Here is a 7,609-nt window from a genome sequence, read left to right as displayed (position 1 = left end):
CAGCGGAATCACAAAGGCATAGAAACTTAAACTCCCTTGTTTTAGTAAAACTTGAGATTGTAAGTACCTGTGCACCTTTGGACCCTGAGTGCTGGTCAAGAAAATATTGCAGTACACAGGAATGACTCTTTGTGCTGTTCTTGCTCTGAGTCCACTCCCTGAACCCAGTAAACATCCAGAAGCTTCACAAGTTGGTGGAATTTGTTTCAAATATAAATCTTCAAGGGATTTCTCTTCCATGTGTTTGACCAGATGAATCCTTGTAAACAGCTACCATCCACAGCATCATGCAGCAAGGAGTCCAAGGCCAAGTGGGACAGGGCACTGAGTAACCTGGAATATGTCCACCTGGAAGGTATCCCTGCTCATGGCAGGAAATTTGGAAATGGATGATCTTTTAGGTCCCTTCCAACCCAATCAATCTGTGATTTATGATTCCTATCCCTCCTGTCCCAACCTTTCAACTCCCATCAGATTTTCAGGTTCCTACAAGCCACTCCTTTGGGATAGCAGTGCTCCAAAGTGCTGATACCCAGTTTGCAGTGGAAGTACAGCAGTGACCTGGGGCTGCTGACTGGGCACTCAGCCCTCCAAAACAGAGTCACGGCCTCTTACACAAGCCTGTCCCTTTATTTGTTGCCTCCTCACTCATATCTTGATCTCAAAGGGTTGCTCAGGGCTCTAAATTTCACAGCATCTAGTTCTGGTTCTCAAAAGGCCCATCTCATGTTCACCAGGAGACCTTTGAACTTTTGTGAACCTAACCTGAGAATCACATTTGTAATCAAACCAGGTGGGTTTTGCCTAGGTTTGCATTTCATCGCAGGTGCCTCATACTCTTCTTATATTTCATGCCACTGGACAAAGAACAACCATTTGGAAGCCCCCAGGAAAACTGCCTGTCTTCAAGTTCTGTTGGCAGCAGCCCCCATACTCTGAGAAGACACCAGTTCTGCTTCATGCTGCTGGCAGCTGAGCTGGTTGGCTGTCTCTGAAGGTACAACTGCCACAGCAGATGGCTGGGAGGTTAGCAGGGAATTTTTTCAGAGCTCCTCACAAATGAGGCTGCCTTTCCTCAGAGGGAATGGCAGCCTAGAGCACGCTCACATCCCCACCCACATCTGCACGGTGACATCCAGGAGCTCTGTGGTGACCCAGGAGGGAGGAACCAGCCTGTCTGTCACACACCAACTCCTCTGCGCTAGCTCTAGCCCACAGTTTGTGCCAGCTCAGCGGGGCTGTGGGCTCCGTCTGCACCGCTGAGCAGCGGAGGTGTTCCAGCAAGAGCCAAACCCACTCTGTTCATGGGGGAATGGAGCAGAGCCTAATCTCAGAGACATCCTTTCAAACACCCTTCATGACCCATGCCCAGTCAGCAGCCCCAGGTCGCTGCTGTACTTCCACTGCAAACTGGGTATCAGCACTTTGGAGCACTGCTATCCCAAAGGAGTGGCTTGTAGGAACCTGAAAATCTGATGGGAGTTGAAAGGTTGGGACAGGAGTGATAAGAATCATAAAATCATAGAATGACTGGGTTGGAAGGGACCTAAAAGATCATCCATTTTCAAATCCCCTGCCTTGAGCAGGGACACCTTCTACCAGACCAGGGCCCCATTCAGCCTGGCCTTGGTCACTTCCAGGGATGGGGCAGCCACAGCTTCTCTGGGAAACCTACGCCTCATCATCCTCTCAGGGAAGAATTTCTTCCTGATACCCAGTCTAAACCCACTCTCTGTCAGTGTGAAGCCATTCTTCCTTATCCTGTCACTCCAGACCCTTGTCAAGAGTCTCCATCTTTCCTGTGGGTTCCCTTCAGGCACTGCAAGGCCACAATGAGGTCACCCCAAAGCCTTCTCTTCCCCAGGCTGAGCAATCCCAATTGTTCCCTCAGCCTTTCCTCCCAGCAGAGCTGCTCCATCCCTCTGATGCCCTTGGTGTCCCTGCTCTGGCCTGGCTGCAGCAGCTCCCTGTTCTTCCTGGGATCCCAGGGATGGAAACAGTTCTGTAGGGTGGGGGGTGGGGTGGGGGGTCATCTCACCTGTGCAGGGCAGAGGGGAAGAATCTCCCCCTCCTCTCCCTTGCTGCCCACACTGAGGGCTCAGCCCAGAACAGGGGGGTTCTGAGTCCCAGCACACACAGTTGGGGCAGGGTCAGCTCTCACCCAGCAGCACCCCCAGGTCTTACCTGGCAGAAATTCCCTCTATTTTCCTAGGGAATAATGGAGTGATAGACACTGGTGTTGCAGTGAAGATGGCTGAAGAGAAGGAAAGCTGCAAACCCTCAAGAAGTTTCCCCTTCAGTGCCTGTTTTTAAGGGTTAGGCATCTCCACCATGAGCTGAAGCAGATATGAAAGGCCCTTGGTCAGGGGCTATGATTGCTTGCAAAGATACCCACAGGTAACGGGATTTGAACTGCCTGTTCCTTGACTTCTCTCTCTGCCCCTATAGTAGCTGCATTAATTTTTATCTTTAAACATTCTTGCTATGCAAAAAAATCCCCACTGATGTTACCACCTCTGAGTCATGCCAGCATATTTGTGTGCTGGTATATTTTAGGAGCAAAGCTGGTGGAGTTCAATAAGTATAAAGCAGGACTTGATAAGCAAGGTAATGGTAGTAGCAGGCAATTCAGATAAGGGAAAGGAGGTGTGATGTGCTGGGACCTTGCTATATTGATCCCAAATGAGTTTGGCCCAGGCTATCTCTCAGTCCCTGGATTTTCTGCAGGTTAAATTCCTTTCCTCAGGCTTGGAGGATATATCAGTGTTGTCAGCCTGATAGATCATAGAATATACAATTGTGAAACCTCCTGAGCTGGAAGGAACCTACAAGGATCACCGAGGCCAGCCCTTAGTGCTGCACAGCTCCAAGAAGGTACGCTGTCCTTTGCTTCAGATCTGTTCTTACCCCTACAGGCACTTGGAGACCTTATCTGCTAAATGACAGACTCATATATCACATCTGTCTTCTCCTCTCAGGCTGTTGCACAACTAATGACCACTGATATGGGATTAAAGCAGTGTTGGATCACCCAGCAGGACCACTGGAAACAAGGTATGGATGCTCCTCATGTTTCTGCTGCACTAGATAGGAGCTGCTCACCACAGCTGCAGGAAGAACAGTGCCTACTCTGACTTTAAGGCCTGATGGGACAGACTTATTCTTGTACATTTTGGGCTGCATTTGAATGGACACTGTGTGTGCTTTTTCTCTGTGTCTGTGCCACATCTGCTTTTGCAACAGAAGTCCTCAAAGGAATTTGCAGTGTCCCTTCATGGGGTGTATACTCTTGCTTTCCTATTCATGTGCCTGTACCACAGTGGGTGTGTAACCAAGATCTGAAGTGTGGGTAGAAATCTGTGAGGCATCCCTTGACCCATAATGCCCTGGAGTTGTGCTGGACCATGCAAACATGGCTCCCCAACTCCCTAGCTGCTTTATTCCAAATAAATGGTCATCACAGAATCATAGAACGGTCTGTGCTGGAAAGGCATTGAAGTTCATCTCGTTCCACTCCCCTCCATGGACAGGGACACCTCCTACTAGCCCAGGTTGCTCAGAGCCCCATCCACCCTGGCCTTGATCCCAATGATCAGATCAGTGCCCTGCATTTTCAGTCCTATCCTAGAAGCTCACCTACTCCCCTGAAATACAGGAGAGAAGCCTTTCATTCAGTCTCTATCCCTGAAATACAGGAGAGAAGCCTTTCATTCAGTCTCCATCGCTGAAATACGAGAGAAGCCCTTCATTCAGTCTCCATCCCTGAAATACAGGAGAGGAGCCTTTCATTCAGTTTCTAACTAAGCTTCTTGCTCAGATCTGTGTGCAAACAAGCCCTGCTTGTCAGGCTGCTGTTTCTGGGTTGCTGCTCTGCAGAGCCCTCGCTGCTGTTCCAGGGGAATTGGCTGGCTTCAAGGTGATGGGTTACCTCTTTGCTTCCAGCTGCTAGAGAGCATGGTAAGAAGCTAAAAATACCTTTGAGCCAACACCTAATATAATTTCTCCTCATGAGAAGCTTCTGCAGTTGCCACGGGGATCTTAAGCAATTGCACAGGGGAAGGGATAAATCTCTTAATTTTTGTGAATAGAGGGGGAGGCACCCAGGAGAAAAATCCCTCTGTGAAAAAGCTGTACAGCCACGTGCTGCGATGCCTGGGTTGAAAAAGCTAAATGTCCACAGATTTAGACCAGCCAATGGTGTGTGAGTGCTATTTTTGGAAAGCACAGTGCAGAATTATGGCACATGCATCACGTGAATTGGGAAAGTGCAAGCTATTTTTAGAGCTGTTTGCATATGTGCTGAGTCAAGGTTTGCACACAGAGCAAGGCTGCACCTAGCATCTCTTAAATCTGCTTTAGCAAGGTTATCAGCTTTCAAGCAAACTCTGGGTCCCAAAAAAAATCCTTTCTCCCTCTGATTTTATTAGCATCTCAGCATTGCAGGGAGATTAATTAGAAAAGACAAAAAATTAAGTGCAAAGGAAAGGGGAAAGCAATTTAGAGTTGAAGGGGGATGGGTTCTGAACAGGTAAGTAGAGAAAGACCAGAACAACATAAAACAAAAAACAAATGGAAAGACTGGAGGGACTTGTAAAGAAGGTGGGAAATGTACACCTCGTGCTGAAGGAAGCCTATTTACAGGGAGCAACCCCTGGGAAAAATAGGAATTAGGGAAAGAAATTGGAGCAGCATTGCATGAATTATAGCAAGCCCTTGTTCTAGTCTGAACACAAACCAATGGGAGATCCCATGTCAGAGCTGTTACCCTGTTGGTCAGGGTGGTGGTAGCAGCCCGATTAAATGGTGACTGCAGTCCTCTTGAAGTGATAGATGTGGTTCTGTTGAAGCAGTGGTCCTGTAGAAGGGTCGGGTCTTCCTCTGAAGGTCCCATGGTGGTTTTGTAGCTCCAGTCCTCTGGGAATGCAGTGGATAAAGCTGCCCGCGGTGTTCCAAGTCTCAGATTATATCCAGGGAGGAATGCTTGGTTCCTCCCCCTGGGCAGAGCATCTTCCAATGGGATGATGTAATTTTTGAGTCATGCAGTGAGGTTTGATGGCCCATTAACAGAAGATATCCCCTGGAGTTATCAGGGAAGAGTCATGAAGGAGATAAGGAACACTGCCCCACCTGGTTTTAACAGCTTATGAAGTTGGTGGTAAAATACATGCTTTTGGTTACATCTTACATTGTAATCTAGGACAGTCCTGAATTTGAGGACAGGGAAGAAAAGGCCCTAGCTTGCATGGTAAAGGGATGCCAGCTGAGTATAACACACAACTGACTGGCTGGGGCTGGTCTCAGTGGGTGGACTGTGTTCTCAGAGGACACAGGCCTTTGCAGGCTGCCTTCCAGAGCAGTGCTGGCTGTCCTTACAGATTATGGACACCCAGACACACCTCCCTCTATGGCCAGAGGTGTTGCCTGAGCAAGGGATCTTTCTTATCAACTGTTTTCAGGAAGCAAAGGCCCCAAAGATAGGAGACAATTAGACTGCTGTGGTCATTAGGGGGGACTTGAGGTTCAACCAGGCCAAGTGCTGGGTCCTACACTTTGGCCCCAACAGCTTTTTGAAGTGCTCCAGTCTGGGGCAAAATGTCTGGAAAGGGAAAGGGCCTGGGGGTGCTGGTGACAGTGCCTGAATGTGACCCAACGTGTGGGCAAGAATGCCAGTGGCATCCAGCTGGGATCAGCAATAGTGTGGCTAGCAGGATCAGAGCAATGATTGTCCCCCTGTATTGGACATTGGTGAGGCCACACCTCAAATCCTGTGTCCAGTTCTGCACCTGTCACTGCAAGATGGATAGTAAGGGGCTGGAGCATGTCCACAGAAGAGAACAGAGCTGGGGAAGGGTCTGGAGCACAAGTCCTATGAGGAGCAGCTGAGGGAGCTGGGAAAGGGGCACAGTGTGGAGACAAGGAGGATCAGGTAGATCTTCTGGCTCTGCACAACTCCCTGACAGGAGGGTGCAGCCAGGTGCTCCCACAGAACAAGGGACAGGATAAGAAGAAACAGCCTCAAGCTGCACTACAGGAGGTTCAGATTGAACATTAGGAAGAATTTCTTTACTGAAAGAGTGACTAAATAACAGAAGAGGCTGTCCAGGGTGTGATGAATTCCCCATCTCCAGAAGTGTTTATCGACATGGTTTGGTGTTTGGTCACAGGTTGGACTTGATGATCTCAGAGGTCTTTTCCAACCTGAATGATTCCACGATTCTGTGATTCAGGTGTTCTCCTGTGCCACAGTTTGCCTTCTGCTGTTGGGAAGCACCAGCCCAAATCTGCAGAGTGGGTGGGAGTGGGGCAGATGGGAGGCTCTGTCCACTCAGGTGTGGCACTGGAGAACCTTCTTGGTCTGGTGTGCACAGAAATAGGCTTGCAGGCACGGAGAACACAGTGCTGACAGAGCAGCAGGCCCACCAAGCAGACAGGAAGGGAGCAGGAAGGCACCTGGGAGCTCTGGGAGAACAGGAAAGTGTTTTTCAACTACACAAGATGAGAAGCAGAGCAAGAGTAGCCTGCGCACTGGCTTGTTGGTGGACGTCCAGATGAGGTCCAGAACAGAAACATTCAGTATTGTTCACACCAAGTGAAGACTTGCAGAGTTTGCAGGGATGTTTTAAAGCCCTTAAAGTCCTGGTGAGGCTGGCTGTAGAGATTGACCCCAGGTGAAAGAGGAAAAGGGAGCAGCAGTACCTGGACACAGATAAACATCCTCTTATGCTGATAATACCATGTCATGCAGCAGGACACAGTGAAGAGGTGGGAGTCATCCTGATCTCTCTAGGGGGGCACTCTTGACTCAATTTATTATTTCCATTCCTAGAGACACAGATATCAACATCAGATCTGACATACACCTATAAACAGCGTAAGACACTGCATGAATACCCCTGGCATGCTGCCTCCTATGTTTGCCCTCCTGAAGGCTTCAATCCTAATAGAATCAGACCTACATGGTCCTTTCTGGGCCCTTATCTGCCTAAGCACGTGAGGTTCTGGAGAGTTTGATAAAATAACACCTGTTGTGTTTTTCCTCTTTCAATCAGAGAAAATAAAAAGTGAAATCACTCCAGTGAAGGGGGAAAAAAAAAAAAAGTTTGAAATACATATGGGGTCTCAAGTCTTGTCTTGAAGGTGAGCCTGAGAAGGGGTTAAAATAAGAATAAAAAATGCAAATGTTGATGTAGTTTCCCACTTTGGAAAGCAAACACAAGCCAAAAAAATGCCAACATAACAGTGCCTGCAAAACAAGCCAAATCAGAATTCCCCTCCAGTTTCAAGCTTGAATAATGATCCAAAATCTAAGGAGAGGCAGAGGAAAATTATGCAAGATGCCACTTTTAAGCAGCTCTATTAGAAAACTTTTTTTTTTTTTTTGCTTTGACACCATTTTATTCTTCATATAACAGATAATAGAAAGCATCACTTTTCCAGACCTTAGTTTGGAGTGGTTTCCAGTTAAAACCACTTAGGCTCATCACCTTCTTTTCTGCAACTGTAGATCCCCAGCCTGAGAGCTGAGCTTGAGTCTAAACATGACATGGACCTGCTGGAAATCTGAGCTCTCACTTCACTCAATACTCAGCTCGTGTCCTGGAATTTTGAT

The 7,609-nt window shown here is 48.1% G+C and overlaps 1 long non-coding RNA gene across 4 annotated transcripts in view; it reads left to right on the top strand.

Annotated features, from left to right (window-relative positions):
- The first annotated feature begins 2,559 nt into the window (after nucleotides 1-2,559).
- The window catches only part of LOC111923376 (uncharacterized), a 39,929-nt gene continuing 34,879 nt past the window's right edge, over nucleotides 2,560-7,609 (top strand). For all 4 annotated transcript variants that reach the window (XR_015285720.1, XR_002861056.2, XR_002861057.2 and 1 more), the window contains exons 1-2: nucleotides 2,560-2,874; nucleotides 2,979-3,054. This is a non-coding gene — a long non-coding RNA (uncharacterized LOC111923376). The remainder of the gene's footprint in view (nucleotides 2,875-2,978; nucleotides 3,055-7,609) is intronic.

Source organism: Cyanistes caeruleus, chromosome 4 (assembly GCF_971803275.1).
Source record: "Cyanistes caeruleus chromosome 4, bCyaCae1.hap1.1, whole genome shotgun sequence".
Classification (NCBI taxonomy): Eukaryota; Metazoa; Chordata; class Aves; order Passeriformes; family Paridae; genus Cyanistes; species Cyanistes caeruleus.
Note: the sequence above shows the minus strand (reverse complement) of the source record. Positions and strands in the feature narration are given on the sequence as shown.